Source organism: Panthera uncia, chromosome B4 (genome assembly GCF_023721935.1).
Source record: "Panthera uncia isolate 11264 chromosome B4, Puncia_PCG_1.0, whole genome shotgun sequence".
NCBI lineage: Eukaryota > Metazoa > Chordata > Mammalia > Carnivora > Felidae > Panthera > Panthera uncia.
This window is the reverse complement of record NC_064809.1, coordinates 18,519,479-18,544,459: the sequence shown is the minus strand read 5'-3', so window position 1 is coordinate 18,544,459 and position 24,981 is coordinate 18,519,479. Positions and strand designations below refer to the sequence as shown.

General features: G+C 38.3%; 1 protein-coding gene across 1 annotated transcript in view; it reads right to left on the bottom strand.

The window, feature by feature from the left end:
• Positions 1-24,981, bottom strand: part of PLXDC2 (plexin domain containing 2) — a 446,547-nt gene that overhangs the window by 5,762 nt on the left and 415,804 nt on the right. The window lies entirely within an intron of this gene.

Here is a 24,981-nt window from a genome sequence, read left to right as displayed (position 1 = left end):
TATGGTATCCCTTCCATGTGGAGTCTAAAACGGTCAAACCTGTTAAAAAATGAAACAGTGGTTAATAGGAGATGGAGCTGGAGGGATAAGACTGACGGTGTTAAGCTTGTAACAACTGTTAAGCTACAGAGATCTAATGTATAGTATATTGAATATAGATAATACTTACTGTAAGTATAAAATGTGCTAATATTGTGACAACCTTTTATTAATGGATCATAGCAACGTGGTATACAACTTAAATTTATACAGTGTGACATGTCAAATTTGTCTAACTAAAACTTTTTTTTTAAATAAAAGGAGCACAGTTGTTGAAATGATAATGATGGTGCTTGTGGACGTTAGATTTTATTAAGCTCTTGGCTGTACTCCATACTTTACCCTAGGTGCTTCACATACATAATCGCATTAAAATGCAATGGGATCATTTACATTCTGCACAAACATTGCTGTAAAGATAGCAAATGGCAGGGCCAAGATTTAAAATGAGATTCTACCCACTTCCAATGTTAATTCTCCTTACTATAACATGTGGGTCTTCAAATCCAATGGTTTCTGAGTACAACTCATGTGAAACCTGTGACCATGGTTCTATGTTTGTTTCAGTCTTAAACATATAACATTACCAGCAACTTCATTATCCCGTTAATAAGTCAGAATCATTAAGTTGATACTTTTCTGTCTTAGGTGAAAGACTGGAGGATTACTGGTCAAGTCTGTCGTGTGCTTTGTGAGCTCATCACAGAGGTACTCAAAATAGAAAGTGCAAAAATGTCGGACAGTGAAGTTTCCACTCGTAACGCGGTACAAACTTATTTTCTGAATTAAATGCATATCGTTAAGAAAAAATTCTCTTAACTTGTTACTACTCATTGTCGGGAAAAGAAAAAGAAATACCCCAACAAGATTTAAAATGACTAGAGAGCTCACCATTTACAAGTACTCTGGTTCAACTATCGGTGTATGTCACTTATATCCATTTCTAGGAACATGAAATCACTGCACATAAATCACAAAGATTTATAAAATCTTTTTTTTTTTTTGCACTTAAGCACACACTGAAAAGTATTTACAAACTATCCCTGTACAGTATTATGTTAAATATCTGTAGAGCATATTACCTCTAACTGAATCATTTATATAGTCAATTTGATTCTGAGGCTTCCCCCCCACCCCCCAATTTTTGGCAACAGAAATAATCTTATAATGAGTATTTTTGCTGATAACCTGATGTGAATATCTCTGGTCAGTTCCTTTTATAAATGCTCAAAAGTGGAATTATTGGGCCAAAAGAGAACACACAAATTATCTACTAAACACTTGAAATGTCTAGTATGGTGCCGGTCGCTGTGTTGAAGGACATGTGACCAAAGAAAGTATAGAACATGCTTTCCATATGGAAGACACAACCATTTCAGAAGAAAGGGACTTTCAATGGAGGTTGAAAAGGTAAGATTGAACACAGGTGTCAAATAAACATCCTAATGATGAACAAAATAGAATAGGTATAATCTAGCCACAAAATTACTCAACACTAGTATTTTATTTGTGCAAAAGTGAAAAATTTATAATTGCTTCTACAGACTTCGATTAGATTAAAAGAAAGGGCATTTCTCCCCCATAATAATACCTTAAAATTTATAACAAAATCCAACGAATGTCACACACCAGAGTCTTAAAAATTTGATCTGATTTTACATTCCTTGACAGTTCCTTGATATCTCAATCTTAGCCTTAAAAACTTTGAACAAAGAGCAGTAACGTCACCACAATTCTGCTTCCTTTCTAAAATGCTTTCACATATCACAAATCAAGTAATGGTCTTTAAAAAAATTTTTTTTTAATCCTTATTTATTTTTAAGAGAGAGAGACAGAGTGTGAGCAGGGGAGGCGCAGAGAGAGAGACACACACAGAATCTGAAGCAGGCTCCAGGTTCTGAGCTGTCAGCACAGAGCCCGACTCGGGGCTTGAACTCATGAACCATGAGATCATGACCTGAGCCGAAGTCGGATGCTCAACCGACTGAGCCACCCAGGTGCCCCCAATTAATGGTCTTAAATAAATCACTTTGTTTCCTCGTCTGTAAATTAATACCTGAAGGTTTTTCCTCTAAAATCACAGGACCCTTGGGGGGAGCCTGGGTGGCCTCAGTTGAGCGTCCAACTTCGGCTCAGGTCATGATCTCACGGTTCGTGAGTTCAAGCCCCGCGTTGGGCTCTGTGCTGACAGCTCGGAGCCTGGAGCCTGCTTCGGATTCTGTGTCTCCCTCTCTCTCTGCCCCTCCCCTGCTCACACTCTGTCTCTCTTGCTTTCTCTCTCTCTCTCCAAAAATAAATAAACATTAAAAAAATTAAAAAAAAATCTTTAAAATCACAGGATCCTCATACCCGCTTGCCTGAGATAACTCACTTTAACACTGGGGAGACAAAAAGGACTTGAAAAACTTTTCCGTGTCATGGTTCTTCTACCGTTTTCCCTCGTGCCTCCCTCCACTAACTTTCCAGGATTCCTAGATTTAATGGAAATCTATACAAATTAGTCCTAGCTGAAACTGCTTTTCTAGGTGTCAATCTGCAGTTCAGAGATTTCCTTATGAGTGAGAAAAACAGGGTAGTTCTAGGACCGTAATGGAATGACTGATGACTTAGTTCTCACAGAAAAATCTTGAATGTTGCTGGTATAGTATGAGGCACCTATCCAGAAGACAAGAAGTCTAGAAACCTGGGTATGATGTCTGGCTTTGCCATGAAGCATGATGGGTCACAACCTGGCGTTTATACTTCTTACTCGAGGCTTTAGATATGTCCAAATCTGTGTTCTTTTTAGAATGGCTAATTCACATTGCTATGGAAACTGATAGGGGCCACGGGGTCACTTGCTAACAGAGCTGGATGTACGCTGAAAATTGAAAAATTCAAACCAGACCGTAATGTTAATTCATTACAGAGATTCAGGATGTCGTGCCCTAAAACATTGCTGGGTGTAATGCGTGGGTGATCTCTACTTCCATTTCTGAGAATTATTTATGTGATTAATCACATTCAGGAGTACATGTTCATGTAGAGACGTCGGCACTGGCGTGGGCTGTGCGAACAGGTATTTTCCCTAATTACTCCCTCAGAACTATTAATTGAGCCGTCATCCAGATCGGTCTCAATGGTCTGTGGCAAGATAATTAGCTGAAATATCCACAAACAAACCTGCAGGGCGCCCGCAGTCAGCAGCGTGTACAGAGCTGCACGCAAAGCAGAGAGATGTTTTGTGGGTTAGATGAGCTCTGGCAAGGAGGTTACTAGGTGGGAGCGTTAAAGGAAAGGGGCAAACGTGGCCATTCGAGGCCCAGATAGAAAACACCAGCGATGTGTGATGGCGCTTGACAAGCAGTCGTTCCGAAACTGTTAGTGTTGCGGGCCGTTTCCTTCGGTGAACTGCAGGGAAGGGGACAGAGGCTGGGATGGTGACACTGGCACAGCATCACAGACCTGGCACGTCCCAGCACAGCACTGAGGCAAAGCCGTCTGTTGTCGCTGCTTCTCGGTTTCCCCGCTTGGGCGGTAAAAGGAACTAGATTGCTGTTTCTCAAACTTTTTTTCTTCTTTTTTAATTAAAAAGAAAAAAACCCTTAAGCCACTGAGCCTTTGCTCCCATGAAATGTTACCTGGAAGCCCCACCAGCAGCCTGGAGAATAGGTTTCTCTTCCTTGTGACGACAGCGCCCTGCTTGCACAACCCTCCCTGAGTCCCGAGGGAGCCTCTGCATCCCATACTATCTCAGGGCATGTTCTGGCAACTATCGAACTAAATGCACGTTTCTCGAACTTAGCTCTGCATACAAGTCACAAGGGATCTCATTAAAGCGCAGATTCGGATTCAGGTTTGGGGGGAGCCCTGGGACCCCGCATTTCCAACAAGGTCCTAGGCGATGCTGACACTGCTTGTCGGTCCACACCACACACAGTGAATAGCAAGCGGGGATGACGGTCTACAGGCTCTTCAAACAGGAGCATTCTTTAAAAGTGGGTGGTTGAAGAAATATTGATGTTTGATCTCCTGTGTGTCTCCAGTGGACCTCTGTGGGAACTGAACATGCGTGCACACATCTGGGTCAACCTCTCCATACGTATTTAGCTGTGATAACACCGAACTGTCCAAGGGGAGGATATTTCTTTTTCTTTTTCATTACTTCTAAATGCAAATTATTCTCTGTGCCCTTTAATTTGTGTTGAACGTTCTTTCAACACAAGTTCTATTAAGTTATAAATCTGGGTTGCCAGATTGGGCAAATGAATATTACAAAACACCAGTTAAATTTGAATTTCAGATAAACGGTGAATAATTTCCCAAAACTATACTGCATCAGGCATACTTCTACTAAAAAATTACTCGTTTATTATTTGAAATTAAAATTTATCTGTGTCCTATATTTTATTTGGCAACCCTATCTGTAGGGAAACACAATGGCTTCGGGCCCTGCCATTCAAACTTGGAATCTAATTAAAATAAACTATTCCTATTTGGGGCTGTGCCTCCTCGTTCCATGAATTGTAAGTCACTTTTTCCTTAAAAAGAGTAACTCAAATTGATTTGTCTGTCTTCTGCTGTGGCCAAGAATTACAAGCAGTAACTCTTATGTGAAGCAGAGCCTGGGTGTTCTTTTACATATTTTCAACTCATTTTCATTGCTTTTCTTCACATGGAAGTTGTCTTATTGTCCTATAGCTGCCTCTTCTCCAACCTATAATCACCACTTTCCATGGGTATGTTGCCTTCATTCTAGAACTGTCCTATGGATGATCCTGAAAAATCGGTTAGTATCCTCATAGTGAGTACATGTCCAAGATGAAAATTATCTCAATGCAGGTAGAGAACAGCTGTCCACTGGGATTAACAAAATCATCATATTACTCACGTCATTTTCCCAAAGCTAAAGTATTTATTTTTTAAGTAGGCGTCATGCCCAGCATGGAGCCCAACACGGGGCTTGAACTTGTGAGTATGAGATCAAGACCAGAGCTGAGATCAAGAGTAGGATGCTTAACCGACTGAGCCACACAGGTGCCCCTAAAGCTAAAGTATTCTTAGAATAAATGTTACGCGACATTTCCCTCCTCTTGAAGACAACATTATTTTTGGTAATAACCATAAAATGAAATGAATAATAGTAATGGCCAAAAGGGAAATGCAGACAGTTGAAAATCTTCCTGTTTTAAACTTCTTAGATATACTCATGCCAGTGACAAACATTACAGATGAAAAATGAAATAAATGTTACCATAAAAAAAGAGAAAACACAAATGACTTAATGTATTTTTGAAAAAAAGACACATGAAGGAATACTGCCAAATGAGTCAACTCTGCAATGTTCAAGAGAATGATCTGTGCTTTGCGGTAACAGAAAGGAAGTAACTAAAGTTCCCTTACTTCACCTTCTCAACCACAGTGTCATCATGCTTCACTTAGAATCTGCGGTTTTATTTATTTTTTTGCGTGCGTTTTTATTTTCTTTTTCTCAAGTTCTTATTTGAATGAGAATCTACCGTTTTAACACAGACATATGTGGCGCTATATGGGTTGGAGACCCGCTAAGCCTGAACACGCGCAAAAGACTCCAGATTCCCATGAGTTTATTCCCTAAATGAGTGCATGTGGCTGAGTCTGCGATCAGGGGTTAGGTGTGTATAACCCGGAGTTCTTTGAATTAACTTCCATATAGAAGACAGTATTTACTAAAGGATATGTCATAAAACTGTACTAACTGGAAGTTTACATATAAACTATGTTGGTAAAACTCGACAGTAACTGAATCAACTTGCTAGCAATGAGATGAGCAAAAGATTTTGACACAATTTAGAATTTCAGGCACACGGTGATGATGAAACACTAACCTGGTTTTAGCCAGGTTTATTATAATTATTCCATTCTCTATAGACAATGCACCTCCTTATTACCTGCAGCAGGGATAGACTGGTCTCAATGCCCTTCCCTTGGTTCACCTTCTGGTGCACAAGGAGACTGAAAATAAGTGTTTGTGCTGACCTGCATAGATCTTGCTCTATTGTTTATGCCCCACGAGGGACACAAGCTTCCAGATTCTTGAGTGACAAGCTTTCTGCTTGACTTCCTTTCCTCCTCTTGACTTCAACTCATTATTGGCCATCTTGTTGCCCCAAGCGAGGATGACGGGAGAGAGTGACTATTAGTTAATGCGTGTGGCTGTAAATGCATTCAGTCAGCCAATAAAATTACTATACAAGCACTGATATGTAAGACACAGCCCTGAACTCAAGGCATTTATAGCATATTCAAGGAAAATAAGATATTTGCCTACAAAAGCTTGAATAGGAGCTAACCAACAGTACAAGCTATAAATGCACAGAGAAGAGGTTTGAAATCAAGTATCTGCTTGCTGAAAGTATCTGACAATGAATTCCATGCATTTTGAGGAAAGCGGTCTTCAACTGAATCTGGGTCATCGTAGACGCTTGTGGGCAGACTGACTATAAAGACAGAGAGCAGAATAAAAGTCCCCATCTTTTGAAAATATCCACTTCTATGTCTTCTACACTGCTCATTCTCTATCTCATCTCTAAACAGTTCCCTCCACAGCCTGGTCTCTAAATCCTTCAGATTGTGGGTCACCGCCTTCCACTGGTCTCATCCAGGCTCTACCCAATTTCTGCCGGCCTGAATTCCATGGTGGCCCGCCAGTCACCTTACTGCCTGTTCCCTCCTCTGACGATCAATCCTCATTGGTATGACAATCAAATCCAATCATAAATCCTCATCCTCTATGTTTTCCCATTCCAGACCCTAAGCAGTCCCAACTACTACAGAAAAAGGTCACATGTTCAGATTAACCCAGCCACAAAGAATCACACGCTGTTAACTGGGAAGTCAGTGATTACTTTTCTCCTGTTAAATCCTTGTGATACATCCAAACTCCATCCAACCCCATGCTGCCCTCCCTGAATCTGGTAGATCATCACCCATTTCTTCCCTGAGAAGGCTAAGCCTTTAGGAAGACGCTAATCCTTTTCCCTTTCTCTTCATTAATGCCTTTACATCTACTCATCTTTCGTCATCTGAAATGAAAAGACGTTCTTCCTCTGCTGCAGTTAATTGCCTCTCCTACTCCATGTTGTCTGTGCTATGAAGTTACTTATCCCTCCCTCCTCCGTTGGCGCCTTGAAACACTCCTTTCATTGTTTCTTTACCTCGTGCCTACGCTTCACATCAAAAAGCCCTGTATTTGATGTTTCTTTGTATCTGCAGTACTATATCTCTTGAGCTTCTGACTGAATCCACTGCCTTCACGTTTCAAAACCATTTTTTACAGGCTTCATTCAGTCTGGCGCCTGCGCCCTTCCCTGGATCTGCATTCTCTCCTGTTACAAATGATCTCATTGCCAAGTTAGTACCTTTTTTTTCCCCTCATTCTGTGGCTTCTCTAGAGCACTTTAAACAATTCTTTTGTGTCTTGTTTTTTTTTACTTCCCTTCTTAAACTTTCTGCTTTATTTATCTTTTTAATGTTTATTTACTTTTGAAGGAGGGAGAGACGGAGCCTGGGGGGCAGGTAGGGGAGGAGCAGAGGGAGAGGGAGACAGAATCCGCAGCAGGCTCCAGGCTCCGAGCTATCAGCCCAGAGCCCGATGTGGGGCTTGAACTCACGAATCATGAGATCATGACCTGAGTGGAAGTCAGACGCTTAACCTACTGAGCCACCCAGGTGTCCCCCCAAAATATTCTTTTAATGTTTATTTATTTTTGAGAGAGAGAAAGACAGAGCATGAGCAGGGGAGGGGCAGAGAGAGGGAGACACAGAGTCCCAAACGGGCTCCAGGCTCAGAGCTGTCAGCACAGAGCCCAACACAGGGCTCGAACTCAGGAGCCGAGAGATCATGACCTGACCCAAAGTCGGACACTTAACTGACTGAGCTACCCAGGCGCCCCTATCCACGTGTTACCCACACATTTATCCACAAACGCTCTAATCTATTTCCCATAGCATTCTTCTTTATTCTCTGGGGTTTCAATTTCTACTACTGTGACTTCCATTTTTGCTTTTTCACCTGACTGCTTTATGTCAATCCATTCTTTCTCTTCAGTTGATTTCTCTGAGAGGGTCATCTGTGATTGGACCATCAATGCAAGACAAACATGCTTAAAGTTCATCCCCTCATTTTCCTTCCTAAACTAATTTCATCTTCTGATATTTCTAAATCTGTTGCTAAAAAATGTAATTTCTCAGTTGCTCAGATTTTGTGCTTTGGAGTTACCTGTAATCCTTTCTTCTTCATGCCATATATTCAGTGCGAAGAATCAGGATACCCTCCCCACCTTTCCCACTACTCAGCTATAGGGGTTTGGGCAATTGCTTCGTTTCTTAGAATCTCCGTTACCTTATCTATAAAATAGGTATGTAAGAATGCCTGCATTTGCAGACCTCATCGGGAAGTAGGGAGAATCAAAGATCATTGATTGAAAGCACTTTCTGACACAAAGCAGGTGAAAATTGCCAAACCCTATCTTCTTCCTCCATGTGGCTCTCGAGTTGGCCCCATTCTGTTCCTGCACCAGTACCCTAATTCCACCTGCAGCTGTCACCTGCACATGGACTGCTGACACAGCCTTGAACTCTCCTATAAGGGCTTTTTTACTCTCCTAGCTTCTTCTCCAGTCCCCTCCGTACCACCATTTTCAACTGCTTCTTTATTACAAAATTGATTCGCATTGTTTGTAGAATCAAGTACGGATTACATAGCTCTTTGTTATTTTATTTATTTATTTATTTATTTATTTATTTATTTATTTATTTAGAGTGAGCACATGGAAGGGGAGGGGAGAGTGGGGCGGGGAGGGGGAGAAAGAGAGAGATTGAGAGAATATGAATTTTAAGCAGATTCCACGTTCAGCAAGAGCCCGACACGGGGGTGCTCTATCCCACAACCCTGGGATCATGACCTCAGCCAAAAATCAAGAGTCAGACATTCAACCAACTGAGCCACCCAGGCGCCCCAGATTACATAGTTCTTTGAAGCTTGTCACATCTAACCTGCATCTACATTAAAGTCACCCCCATACCAATGCATAGATATCAAGGTACAGTTGAGTAATTTGCTGCTTCTTGCCCTTTCTTGATTTAATGTTTTTAAAAAATCATACCACACCTACATCTCTTCTATGTGGAATGCCGTCTTCCCTTCCTCTTTGCTTAGGCCCGGCATAACATTTGTTTTTTTTCAGCATGCCCCTTAAATTCTACCTCTTTGATAAAATTGCCCCTGATTAATCTCCCTCTCTTTCCTGCGAATTTTATAGTAATTGGTTACGTTCTTTATTCAGCATGGAACATACCTTTGATGTTCCTTTTATTATTATTAAATTCACATGTGGCTATTCGGCCTTTAAAGTTTTTATGTTCTGTATCTCTCCATATGTAACAAGCAGGGAATATGAGTATACATAGGGTGACCATATGATGGGTTTATTGTTCAAATTAGGACACTTTTGAGAGTGAACGGCAGTTGCGTTAACAGTTGTTTCACACAACAGACATAAACTGGGGCAGTCCCACGCAGACTGGGACGGATGTTTACCCCAGTTATAACGCCTCTGCGATATTAATACCATCTACCAGATTGCACTGCGCAAACATGGGCTCTAGTTTTGATCGATTTTCCATGACACAAGCAGAGAAGATTCCAGTCTTCTTTTGCATTAGTCATAATTTATGATACCGTGTTGATACTGCATTTGGCAGTATCTTTTTTTTTTTTTTTTTTGCTACAAGCGGTTGTTTTCTACTAAAGTAGAGTAATAATTTGCTATGAGATAGGCACATCGCCCTGAAGAAGGTAATTTGCAGTGAGTGTGAAAACAGGCCAGTTCACTGGTACGCAGTGACTTGGTTAAAAGGCGAGATGCTGCTGCTCTGGTCATAAATGTACTCAGAAAAGTGGTTTACAACAATAAGCCTGGCTGGGTTCCTCAAGAGGCTGTTCTCATAAAGTTACTTGTATCGGGAGCATCACTGGGTTTCCGAGGGAGGTCAAGGAAAAGCTGGCAAATTGAGCTGTAATTAACCGTGACTTTAGGAATGGTAAACAGTGAGCTATTTTCTGCCCTAGAGGGGTGTGTGCTTTAAACCACATTTAATCACAAGATTAGGAAATAGCCCAGTGGAAGAATTTATACCGCCAAATCCAAGAGGGGATGCTATTCATTTGACAATTTAGAGTAATGCTTATCCATCAAACCAGGGCAAAAATAGAACTATAATATTTGACTGGCGTTTTATGACATGTGCTTAATGTGTGTGTGTTGAAATGAAAGGAAAAGTTTTAGAAAAAATTTGGAAGGTAGGTAGCATACCTTTTCCGTATTTTAGGTACTACATTGAAAACGAATATCCGTCATGAGGTATCTTTTAAATTTGAGAAGCTTGATCTATTTATTTTGGAATTTTGGATACATACTATCTCTTGTCAAACCAATGCAGAAACTGAATTTAAAAATACTTATGATCCTGAGAAGGGGAACAACATAGCATTAGCAAGTCAGAAAAATAAAAGCTAAGGAGTATGTGCTGTAGAAGATGAACTATAAACGTGTTACAGATGCATTTATAATGACGTTTACATACAGTGTTACAACTGAGTAATATCAGTGTTTTATCCTTTATTTAGGGCCTCCAGCAATGTTCACTACTGTCCTTTACAAAGATTTAAGTAATTTCCACAACAACTTGGTTTGAGGGAGCAAGACATTGATACTGCGACAAGTACTGATCACCAATATGATATTACGTGAGCCAGGTTATAGTCCTGGAAGTAACTCCCATTTTTTTCAGTATTTTAAAAATGAAAAAGAGAAACAAAATAAGATGTCTGAGATATACCCATCAGAACCTATAAAAATGACTTTTTATTGCACAATTGATGATATTATAGCCAGGGGTCGAGAACATGGTTTGTGAATTGTTTATGACGCTTGTTCTTTTCCCCTTCCTCTTATCTGGTAACTCACCCACACTTGCTTAAGAAAAGAGGGCGGGTATGGGAAATCAAGGAACCTTTCTGATAAATCCAAGAAGGTAGGGGTGGTTAATAAATGGCATTTATGCAACTTTTGGCTGAACCTAATGACTATTAACTTTGTTTTTCTTTAAAAAAAAAAATTCCAGCATAATTAACGTACAGTGACTAGTGACAATTTTTTTAAAAATAGTGCTCACAACACTATGCTGATGGAAGACGAAAGAAAATTTGATTTCAATTCATGGCTGGGTTACACAGAGGGGTTGAGGAATTGACCCAAATTCACAAAGCTAGTAAATTAAAAGCTAGAACTACACTCTTTCTACCTCATTTCGTTGGTTCCTGGTTCTGTTACCAAGAAACCAAGGTTTTAAGCAAGTCTCTTCCCATCTCTCGTTATCCACGTTCTCGTGTATAAAATGAGAACGCGAGTTCTCTACTTAGTAAGAGCTTACGACTTCCAGTCTGCTTTAACACCTGATAACTATGGGCCAATAACTGTTAAAAAGGGCAATATTTTTTATCAACATTATTTTCTGCATTTAAAACACTGCGAATGACTCAACGAAAATATTCCAATAAGATTTGCATTAAAAATGTGTGAATTTGTCAACTCTTATGACATCAAAGTTGCCATTTAAAGGGCTGTTTATATTTTCAAAGTATACAAATGTGTTTTCCAGGGAAATGGGGTTTAATTTTTCTTTAGGTGAGACAGATGAGGCAAAAAGTTGTGAACTTGACTTTTGTGCATTTGATTTTTCTTTACGTTTCCCGCCACCTTCAACTTCCTATCATTTCATGATTGTGTTTATTGAAGTTCCACTTGGATTATTTTAGATGAGACTATTTATTCAGCAAGTATTTGCTAAGCATTGTGCTTCTCCTTGGGGACAAAAACAATAAAGAAGACAGATACACTGTCCCCTGGAGCTCCCACATTGTTATTACAGTTCACCAAGAAGTAAAATAAAACAATACTCACAATGAGAAAAGTCTGACTTTGTTTTAAAGTTCCCTTGAAGGAACTGATCGGTCAGTTCTACCTATTAACCAGAGTTAATAGAAAAGAACTTAGGTCTTAATATCTGGTTACTTATCTGTTCCACTGAAATGCCATACATAAATCATTTCATTTGAAAAATAGATATATAGTAAATTTTCCAATTACCCCAATTTATTCTGTTAAATAGATTTTACAGTTGGTAAATAAGAATTTAAATCCAAAAACATGATAATGGTTTAGATTTTTAAAATATATTTTCTTCTATGTGCTCCTGTCATTTTTCATAAATATCTTCCTCATAAAATTTTCTGTCATTATAGTTTTTTCTCCAACAATTTCATTTCTTTTGCATTTGGATTTGTCCAATATCCTCAATGGTTTTTAATCCCTCTAGCTCCTATGTTTTCTAAACAAATTCTAATGCAATTTTGTTGGTTGTCAAAACACATCCAGCTCAATGATTTTCTTGGATTTTTCATTATTCTAATGAATTTCTTACATGGTTTTACATGCATTAGATGGTAACCATTTTCTCTATTAATAACCCTTCTTTTTAAATTTTGTCAATGGCTTACTAAATTGAAGTGGCTTTCTTGCTCACATAATAATACAAGACAGTTTTTCTTATAGACAGGCACCTTCCTTCCATGCATGGATCAGGCTTCTTCCATTTTGCTTCTCCATTCCCTAGGAATCACACGTATCCAGTGGTGAAACAGGAGGAAAGGTATGTAAAAGGCACATCCAATTCTTAAAAGCCTTAACTTAAAAGTAGCACAAACCATTTCCTGGTGGTGATTAGTAGTCATGGCCATGCTCAGATACAAGACAGAACAGGAAACTTAAATTATGCAATTACTTACCATTTACCACTATCTACTATGGAATTGGAAACATGAATTACCAGTACATAAAAAAAAACTAGTTACCTGTCTGCACCACACATACCCATCCCTTTGTAAGGATTTATATGAGGCTGAGAGATTTACAATTGGAAGACACTTAGTGCAGGATATGCCAGATCAAAAACTATACTAAATAAATGATATCTACCATATATAAATTATGCATATTATTACATAATATATGCCCATTATATAAATTATAATTATAACAATTATAATAATAATTATGAATGTATTATATAAATTATATAAGTTACAATGAGCATATATAAATTAGCAATTCCATTTGCCTTTTAATTGAGGTATAATTGATAGAACATTATTTTAGAGGTATACTAGCAACTGCACTTAAAATATATAAATGGAGAAACCTAGAAAAATATTGTAAACATTTTCTAAAAATTTCCAAAATGTTTGTTGACAGGTGAAGCCAGCTGAAACATGAAATGTGAGTTACAGCAATGGCCACCTTCAAATGTACAAAGCGCAGTCATATTGGGAAAGTATACAGATGCATCCTGAGTGGTGCCAGAAGGCTGAACTGAGTTCGCCAGTGCTTGTTTGATATCTCTGTTGTCATTTTGTTTGTCTAAATCTCTCTAATTTTCTCAGGAAGGTGTCATAAAAACAATATTACCAGAATTCTTGTATGTTGATAATAGTTTATGGCACTTTAGGTTGGTATCGTTGAACATAAAGCCTTGGTCTACATATTCTTTCCTTTAATATTTTTATCCCATTTTCCTCTGGCACAAAAAGTGGATGATGATCTAATTGATGTTCTTTTATAAATCAGGTGTTCCTTTTGTCTGAGGGTACAAAGGATTTTCTTTCTTTGGAAAAAAATCACTCACTGATTTCAGTAGAATATATCTTAACATTGGTTGTTTTGGGTCAGTAATCTCAGGTACCCAGTGAGTACTTTCAACATTTAGATTTGTTTTTAAGATTCAAGAACTTTGAAAAAAAAATCATAGTTCGGGGTATTGCTTGATTGATTGCTTTGGTTTTTCTTCCTTAGGGATTCCTATTATCCACATGTTGGATCTTCTTTGCAAATCTTTAAGATTTGTCATCTATCATGAAAGAAGTTTCAAAATGAAGTCAGCATTGATAAGAGAGCCGCCTGCGCACATCTCCTGTTTCACTCCTTGGTACACCATGAACTTTTGACATTCGTCATTTGCAAATTGACCACCTCCTGGAACACATCCTTCTACTTTGGACTGAAACAGAGATAATGTAACACTTGTTAGCTAAATAGCCAATCGTGTATTAGATAATCAGTTTAAACTCTGCCAGCACCAATCATAATGCTTTCAAAACAAGTTATGTAACTTTGTAGTTTTTGCTTTTATAAGCCTGCACTGTCTCCAATTCAATTTAGAGCACACTTTTCATTTAGGTCATCTCTATCTCCGGGACTGCAATCCCTAAGACCCCCAATAAACTCTTTTTGATGCTTTGTAGACTCGGTCTCTGTGGACTCTCTCAAATTCTTTTTATCTCCTTTTGTTCTTTTCAACTAAAGGAGATTTCTTCCTTTTAACCCTTTATTTCTGCTAAGTAATTAAGAATTATGTTTACTTGCTCTTCTTGTTATTCATGTTTTTTCCCCCTCATTTCCAAAATGATTTTTTGATGTCTGCCACGATTTTTATTTTTAGTTTACATAATGCCAATTTGAGTTGTTCTTTAATGCTTTGCATCATTTTCTTAATGCTTTGTAGCTAGTTTTGAAATAGTACTTTAGAATTTTTATTAGATTCCTAAAGCATGTCTTTCTGATGTGCTGTCTTTGTCTTAGGAATAGTATTCTGCCCTTTATTTTCTTTAAATTATAGTATCTTTGCATTGGACTTCCACCTCCAAAATTTTCTTTTGTTCATTTTTATGTGAATTTAGTTTCTCTAGACTTTTAGAAAGAGGGTTGGTTCAAGTAACACTGACAGCTTCAGAGTTCCCTCTTCTGTTTCTCTTCAGTGGTGTTAAAAACATATGCTTTCTGAAATTTCCTGACTCTGTTTCCTTCTCCAACTTTCCTTCTCCAACTTTATGATTTTTAAGAAATCTCTGTTGTCCCTATGCTACTCCATTTTTTAAAATTTTTTTACTTAAAAAAATTTTTTTTAATTACATTTATTTATTTTTGAGAGAAAGAGTGAGACAGAGTGTGAACGGGGGAGGGGAAGAGAAAGAGGGAGACACAGAATCCGAAGCAAGCTCCAGGCTCTGAGCTGCCAGCACAGAGTCCATAGCAGGGCTCAAACCCATGAACTGTGAGATCATGACCTGAGCCGAAGTTGGACGCTTAACCTACTGAGCCACCCAGGCACCCCTACTCCATTTTTTTTTAATATGAAATTTATTGTCAAATTGGTTTCCATACAACATCCAGTGCTCATCCAACAGGTGCCCTCCCCAATGCCCATCACCCACTTTCCCCTCCCTCTCACCCCCCATCAACCCTCAGTTTATTCTCAGTTTTTAAGAGTCTTTTATGGTTTGGCTCCCTCCCTCTCTAACTTGCTACTCCATTTTTAAATGTTTATTTGTTTATTTTGAGAGAGAGAGAGAGGGAGAGTGGGGGAGGGGCAGACAGCAAAGGAGTCAGAGAATCCCAAGCAGGCTCCCAGCTGTCAGTGCAGAGACCTATGTGGGGGCTTGAACCTACAAACTGTGAGATCATGACCTGAGCCAAAATCAAGAGTCAGACACTTAACTGGCTGAGCCACCCAGGCGCCCCCTTTCCTACTCCATTTCAATTCCACTCCCAGACTTTTCTCCTAGTGTGGGTGCTATCGTGGAAGATGGCCCCTGGAAAGTCAGTTTTGAGAGTTCCCTAGACTAGACCTCTCTAGCCCCTTTAGAAGCTTGTACACCGGTCCCTTGCACTCACTCACAACTGGAGTTGGCCCATGCCCTTCCCATTTTCTGCTACTGTTCTTCCATTAACCTGTTGTATTTTCCAGTCAATGCCTATTGGCTGTACTGTGGGCCTCCTGTTTTCAGGTCTGCTGGCCAGCTTCTTTTCTCACCTTTTGCTTCCTCTCACATAGACACTGACAACATTCAGTTCTGCGGATATTGACAGTTTGTTATTATAGGTTGTATTGGGTGGTTCTTATTTATGTTTTGGATATAAGTTGTCAGCTAGTCCTGTTGTCAGTGTTGTCCGTAAGGTTTTGGTTTTGACATCCCGTTTGTCCTGTTTGTATCTGGATGTTCTGAAAGATAAAGAATTTATGCTGCTACTGAAAGGGCGGGCCTACGCCGGCCGACTCCATCTTGTTCTGTGTCCTTCACCTTGACCACGCCTCCTCCCCTTGAGTAACCTCCCGCTCACCTGCCTAACAGGACTCGGACCCTTCCCCAGCCAATCGGCTAAGGCCACAGCCATTACCTCACCAACTGCCCCTAGGCCCCAATAAAACCTTTGTCCTTATGAAACTCGCTCTCTCTCCCCGGTATCTCTACACTGCATTAGTGCAGGTAGGGGACTGAGCTGGAGCTAGCTCGAATAAAGGCTCTTTTGCTTTTACATCGGACTCGGCTCCCTGGTGGTCTTTGGGGATCACGAATTCTGGGCATAACAGCTACCACCACTACAACTTCCTAGAAACTTCCATTAGTACTATCTTTTGATATCTAAAGGACTCTTTTCGCACTTACTGTTAAATTGCATCATTTATTGCTATACATCTATCACCATATTGATTTGAAGGAAAATATTACTGAGAATAATTTAGTGCTGTGTCTACTTTTCATCGGAAAAGAAAAAAAATACATAAGCAATTGTTCTCTGTGCTGAGATGAATGAATATACAAATACTGCAGTTCCATAAGGGCAGCAAGGCAAGGCAGAGATTTATCTGTCTCTCTATAACTTGGAGATCAATAAGAGATAATGATATACTTCCTTAAGTGGAGATGCATGGAGGAGAGCTAACCAAAGAGCTGCCTGGTCTCCTCCTGGCTCCTCCTGATCCAGAGTATGGATTTACATTCTGTTCTATGTCAGGGAAACAAATTTGCACCTGTCTGGAATGTGACTCAGCTTCATTATTTATGGAAACATGGGAGTTTCAACTTGAAGTCTGTGTTTGCTATAGCTAAGAGAATGGGTGAGAAGGGGGAAAAAAAAGCACTTTGCCCTTCAGCAGTGATTATAATATAGAGATAAAAATGATCACAGATTTAAATAAAATAGGAATGGGAACGATGCCAAGTTAACTTTCAGAAAGTTTTCTTTAATGCAAATACTGAAAAACTCCCTCAGGCTGCTTGGCAGAACGTGAGAGGGAAGGAAAAAAATAGCAGAAGTGATCTTGAGTGGCCAGGGCTTACACGTTACACCAGAAGTTCTCAGAAGAATCTTAGTCTTCCGAGAAAGGAAGAAAAAGATGGGGATAGAAAGAAAAACCACAAAAGCATTTATTTGTACGTGGAGAATGTCAAGGATGCTTTGCCTGTCCTACCTATTTAAAGAGAGCATACGTATATATTTAACTGTCAACTTCTCTTGGTAAAATTTAGGAAATGCGTTTGCAAAGAGGACTATCTGAGAAAGCAAAGGATAGCACTTTGGATTTCTGTGGCTCTTTGTTAGTTTCTTCTGTTTCAGGTTAACCCCTTATCGGGAAAGATTTGTTTGAGGCACTTTATATCAGTTGATACTTTTCTGACAGATTCCTTTGTTTTTATGCAGACTTTTAAATCAAAACAAACCCATGCCTGGCTCCTCCTTCAGTGACATGAACATGAAATCTAAGGCATCACTCAATGCTATGAACTCCCTAAAAAGACAACAAGTTGAGTTCCCCCTGCAATTATGACTTCATAAAGAATTACATTCTCTGAATAGAGGAGCTATAGGCTTCCTTGCTGTATGGGTATGTTACTTTTTCACTTTGATTTACTCAAAAAATAACATGTCTTCAGAAACTGTAAGCATGTACAATCATACTTTTTACTTTACTTTCCTATTTTTGTACTGAAACGTATACAACTTTGGGGGCGGGAGGAAGCCAGAACATCCTAGACTTACGGGGACAGAATTAACTTTAAATTCATTCTAGTTTAAGCACTTCTATAATGCTTAGATACCCTCTACTAAGTCTTCAACAAAGGGTCCCTTGAATGCTTAAATATATGTGGTGATGAAGAACTCATCACTCAGGAGCCTCTGAGAAAAGTACCTTTTCTGATTATTAGAAAAGCACTACCTCAGTACCAGAGTACCTGTGATTAACAGAAGGTGATTATATTGAGCCCATATTTGTATCTTCATAGCTTCTCCCTGACAATCCTCATATCCATCTCTCAGATCCATTTAGAACAAGTCAGATCTGTCGTTCACAGGACAGCCCATTAATATTGGTGGGGAGCTAGAATGCTTCTCCTTCTACACTTTCTCTGCTAGAACTTCTCTGTCCTTCGACCATTCCTGCCATGAATTTCAAGTCCATAATATTCTTCATGGCTCTCCTCCGAACCCATTTTAGGTTGACCATGTACCTCTACAAGTATAAGGTGAAGAATGAAGCCTACCCTATTTGGTGAGATGCCATCCTGCTTTTCATGAAACATACCTTTTTAAATTGACAGCTACATACTATAAATGATAAATTTTGAGATTACTTTTCACTAAAATTCAGCGTTCTTTACCTAACCTCATGCTACATTAAATGTTCTCCATATTAAACTATACATGCTCAAGATTCAAGTCCAATTATAAGCTAATGAATCAGAGGTATTTCAAGATCAACAGCAAGGAAAATTTGAAAAACAAGAAAAAAATGATGTGACTTAAATTCATAAAACAAAAAATCTGACATACAATTAGGAGATTCGCCCTTACTAAAACCCTAGTACTTTATATTGCAATGAGATTTGAATAATTATCACAAATTTATTTTCTTTAGAGAAGAAAAAGTTTTCTCCTTTTAATAAAACAAATATCATTTCTCCTTCAAAGTTTGTGCCAAGGATGATACTTGGCACAGAGTCAGGGTTCATTAAAAAATGTTTTTTTTTTAACAGATGAATGGCTTTTTCATTAAAATATAAATATTGTAATTAACTGAAAGTAGAGAAGGTACAACAAGAACCAATAATTCTGACTCTATATTCCCTTATTATGTGGTTTTTAAAAAAGTTGTTTTAATTTTGAACTAAAAATTATTTTGTTTATATTGAGAAAGTTTTTATAGACTTACCACCTCAAGAAAACAGAGCAAAATAATCTAATGCATTTGCAAATTAAAACTACCTTTGGCTAATTACTTAAAAATTTTTTTTAATGTTTTTATTTATTTTTAGAGAGAGAGAGAGAGAGAGAGAGAGAGAGAGAGACGCAGAGCAGAGCACGAGCCAGGAGGGGCAGAGAGAGAGAGAGAGGGAGACACAGCATCCAAAGTGGGCTCCAGGCTCTGAGCTGTCAGCACAGAGCTGGATGCGGGGCTCGAACTCATGAACTAAACAGTGAGACCATGACCTGTGTGGAAGTTAGCCGCTCGACTGACTGAGCCATGCAGGTGCCCCTGGCTAATAACTTCTAATAGAATAACAAAGAGCATGATTATGTCGATTATTTATAATAAACACATTTCTTTACATTTGTATTCCCTAGATTCTGAATATTTTTAACGTCCTAATTCAAAGAGTTTAATTTTCTTACAATTGCAAGTCATTCTAGTATTATTTACAAACCAAAGCATGTCATAATAATCAACTTACGTAGCTTAATTTTGTATTTTTGTCAGAAAAAAATTTATACTATGTGAAATTGGTGGGAAAGATCTTATAATACAATAAATTCATTATTATTGTGAAGCAATAATTATAGCTAAAATTAAAGTTCCTATTTTCTGCTTCCAGAAATTGAAAAGATGTATTTATTTTTAACAAAGAACAGTTACCAAAGTCACAAGGAAGAAATTACTCAATAGTTGTCACTGTAAGTGGAATAATCTTTTTTTAAAGAGGTAAGGGGGGGCATGTCTGGGTGGCTCAGTCAGTTAAGTGTCTAACTCTTGATTTCTGGTGAGTCTGAGCCCAGCATTGGGCCCTGTGCTAACATTGCAGAGCCTGCTTGGGATTCTCTCTCTCTCTCTCTCTCTCTCTCTCTCTCTCTGCCTTTCTCCCACTTGTGCTTGCTCTCTCTCAAAAATAAATAAATAAAAACATTTAAAAAAGTGGTAACAGAAGGAGAGGATTAGAATACCTAATACATATATCTTGTACTCAAAATGACATAATTCAGGTTTACAACTGCCCGTGTGAATTATAGCTCTGCAGGTTTTTATTTATTTATTCATTGGATATGTCCATCTGCTAAGAGCTTCCCTGTGGAGATTTTATGTATGTATATATATATATATATATATATATATATATATATATATACACACACACACACACACACACACACACACACACACATAACAAACACACACATACACATATATATGATTTATTTCATGGCCTTTTGCACCATTAAAAATAACTTAGGGAATGGTAATTAAGAAGGAATTTGAGCAGAGAATTCAGTGCAGTCTAAAACGTTTTATTCAGTATTTTTAATAATTCTTCCCAATGAAGGGAAGAAAATATTTCATTAAATTAGAAACATTATTTTAGTTTTAGGAATTTAAATTAAAATGTTACCCAGAAGAGTAAATTAAAGATTGACATCTGTTTAAAAAATCTATATTTTGGTGATTACATATATAAGGGAATCACCATGAACTTGAACTGATGTCTCAGAAACATTCAGCGATGTACATGAAGAAAATCCCAGCGTTTTAGAACAGAAAGTAAGAGAAGAAAACCAAAGACATACTAACAGTGCCTAATTTTTTAAAAGTAAACCAATTTCACTGATTTCCCCCTATATTTTGCTATATTTCTGGAAAGCCGCCATTTAATAAGGCAGCTTTTTCAACAAGAGTGTCAAACCATCTCAAGTTTTGCCTAATCTTTCCTTCCTCATAGCAGTTCATTAAAAGTGAATGCCATTTTCTGCCCCCTTTACGAAACGAAAATAAGAAGTAGTTTGTTTCAATGAATTCTTTTTCTCCTTGAGTTTTCTTTAAGACTATTGAAATAAGACCAAGGAATACCTGTGGGTAAAATTTAGTTTTAAAAAACATGTGACTTCCAGATTAAAAAAAATACTCATGGGTCTATGAAATAATTTGTCTTTTTACTACATAGATTATTCAAGGGATCGTGTCTTCCTGATCCCCAAGTGCTATCCAGCTAGCAGCTGCAAAGCAAGATGCCAAACTTTCAGTAAACACTCCCCAGCAGCAGCCTTTGAATCCTTGCCTGGCTCCTGTCCTCTGGCTTCTTTCCTGGATGTGCGATCCATTGCCAGGAAAAGTTGAGGGCTACAGCTGCCTGTCTTTCTTTAATCATATTCTCCACTGGTCCTTGTTACTCACAAATATTTGTTGGGATGGGGAATCCCTTGAGTGGCAAACTGCTTAAGAGACTTGTTACCTTGTTGCTGTAGGCAGCACAGCCTGCAGCCCAGAAGGAGGAATCCTGGGTTCCAGTCTTAGCTCTGAAACTAGGCTTTCTGTGACCCCAGCACATTATTTCCCCCTCTTGGGGTTCTATTTCTATATTGGGTCTAACTCTAATAAAGGTGTAGAAAGGACACTGCCCACTTAGGTTCCAGGGACAGAGGGTTTTAGTGGTTTGGATTTATCTGGAGGGTTTTTGTTTTTGTTTTTTTTAATGTTTATTTATTTTGAGAGAGAGAGAAAGAGAGAGCACGAGCAGGGGAGGGGCAGAGAGAAGGAGACACAGAATCTGAAGCAGGCTCCAGGCTCTAAGCAGTCAGAACAGAACCCGACAGGGGGTTCGAACCCATCAACTGTGAGATCATGACCTGAGCTGAAGTCAGATGCTTAACCGACAGAGCCACCCAGGCGCCCCGGATTTATCTGAATTTTATAGTATCAAGAGCTATGCAACTGGGGTGTCAGGGGCACACAAAGTTAAAGAGGAAAAAGAATCATCTTTTGGGATGTTGACTTTGGTTGAAGGTTGGGCAGTCATTTTTTTAATATCAAACAAACATGTCTACATTATAGAGGATAATGCAAAATTCATACACATTTTTAAGATAAAACATAAAACCCCAAGGAAATGTATTTGAAGTAGATACTTAGGGAATTCATACACTTTATTCAGGAAAAGTTATAGAATCCTGGGTTTGCACACATGCTGAGGTGTCTTTGTTTTCACATCCTATGATTTTGATGATAAAAATACTGGGTACTTCCGCTAAAGGCAGACATTTTGGTCCTCTAGTAATAATATGAATTTCAAAGTATGATGTGAACATTGACTGGTATTTAGACATTTTGTCCTGGTTTTATTGTGAAAGCTATCATGTGACTTCTAATGCAAGTCAGTATGCACCATTTAAGAATGATGAAAATGTTTTGTCCTTCAGGAACATTAACTGTTTGAGAGAACAGTATGTCTGCCTGCCCTTTCCTTCCTCCTTCCCTCCCTCCCTTCCTTCCAAATATATATCTAGAACTCTATAAAAAGTCTTAAATGATAAAACGATGAGGACAATGATTGGCAAATTGAAAACTCGGAATAAAGGTCATCACACTCTTATATCCTTGGTCATTTGGTTAAATATCTTACTGCTCAAAAAATGTAACGTTTTCTTCAAGCATTACATAAAGGTTGCATCTTTTGTAAAACTAAACATTCAACTTGACATCCACACCTAGCTTAAAATATGCTTATCTGTCTCTACCCAGTAGAATGTAAGCTTCATGAAGGCAATGATTTTCTCTTGTCTTTTTTGCTTATCTCTGTGTCTTGAGTACCTGGCACCTAATAGGAGGTCAACAAATTTGACTAACTGAATGAGTGAGTGGACAACGTATTAGATAGCTTTATCAGCCATCTCCCTCTTCAAGTTTCCAACCTTCTCCTCTCCCCTGTGTTAAAAATTACTTGTCTTTTTATGTTCAAAAAAAAATATGGAGAGATCCAGATTTTCTTTCTAATCCCCTCTTCTCTGCAAGATTTCCTCCAAATTCAGCATTGTCCAATAGAAACACAGTGTGAGTCATATACATAATGTTAGAACTATCTAGTAGCCACATAAAGAGTACAAATAAGTGAAATTACTTTTTATTGAGGTATAAGTGACATATAACGTATTAGTTTCAGGCAGACAACATAATGGTTGGATATTTGTCTATATTGTTAGATGACCACAAGTAAGTCTAGTTATGGTTTGAAACCATACAAAGTTACAAAAAAATTTTTTTTCTTGTGATGAGAACTTTTAAGATTTACTCTTTTGATAACTTTCAAATATACAGGACAATATTACTGACTATCCTCACTTTGCTGTACACTATATCCCCATGACTTGATTTATTTTATAGCTGAGAGTTTATATCTTTTGACCCCCTTTACTCATTTCATCCACCTCTCAACTTCCCTCCCTCCTGGCAACCACTTTTTGTTTTCTGTATGAATTTTGTTTTCAATATGAATTTTGTTTTGTTTGCTCATTTGTTTTGTTTTTTAAATTCCACTTATAAGTAAAATCATATGGCAATCTTTCTCTGTCTGACCTGTTTCACTTAGCCTAATACCTCCCATCCATGTTATCGCAAATGGCAAGATTTTCATCTTTTTTTCAGGGCTGAGTAGTATTCGTGTGTGTGTGTGTGTGTGTGTGTGTGTATGTGTGTGTGTGTGTGTGTGTGTGTGTAATATTGTTCCTTATCCATTCATCCATCAATGGATGCTTAGGTTATTTTCATATCTTGGCTATTAGAAATGATGCTGCAATAAATGTAGGGTATTTTCATTTTCTTTGGATAAATACACAGAAGTGGAATTGCTGGATGATATGGTAGTTCTATTTTTAATTTTTTGAGGAACCTCCACATTGTTTTCCATAGCGGCTGCACCAACTTTTATTCCCACCAATAGCATGTGAGGGTTCCCTTTTCTCCACATCCTGGCCAACGTCTGTTATTTCTTGTCTCTTTTTTTAAGTCTAGTTTTTCAGTTTGAAAGAGAGAGAGAGGGTGCACACGTGTGAGCAGGGGAGGGGCAGAGAGAGGGAGAGAGAGAGACTCCCAAGCAGGCTTCGTGTTGCCAGTGCAGAACCCGACGGGGGCTCAAACTCACGAGACGTGAGATCATGACCTGAGCTGAAATCAACAGTCAGATGTGCTTAACCCACTGGGCCACCCACATGCCTCTATTTCTTGTCTTTTTGATAATAGCCATTCTAACAGGTGTGAAAGGATATCTCATTGTGGTTTTGATTTACATTTCCCTGATTAGTGATGATGAGTATCTTTTCCTGTTGGCCCTCTGCATGGTTTCTTGGGAAAAATGTCTATTCGGGTCCTCTACTCACTAATCCGACTTTTCTCTTTATTTATTTTGGATATTACCCCTCTGGTGGATATATGATTTGCAAATATTTTCCTCCCATTCACAATAGGTTGTCTTTGCACTTTGTTGACGGTTTCCTTTGGTGTGCAGAAGCTTTTTAGTTTGATGTAGCACCACTTCTCTATGTTTGCTTTTGTTGCCTTTGCTTTTGGGTTCAGATCCAAAAAACCATTACCAAGAATGATGTCAAGGAGCTTACCACCTATGTTTTCCTCTAGAAGTTTTATGGTTTCAGGTTTTACATTTCAAGTCTTTGATAAACGAGTTAATTTTTGTGTATTGTAAGATAGTTGTCTAGTTTCATTCTTTTGCATGTGGATGTCTTCAATAATATCATTTATTGAAGAGACTGTCCTTTCTCCATTGCATATTCTTGCCTCTGTTGTTCTAAATGGACTATATATGTATGAGTTTAACTTTTCTGGCTCTCTAGTCTATTCTATTGATCTTTGCGTCCTTTTTTTTTTCTTTTCTTTTTCTTTCTTTCTTTCTTTTTTTTTTTGCCAATAACACAGTGTTTGATATGATAGCTATGTTATATAGTTTCAAATCAGGGAGTGTGACGATTCCAG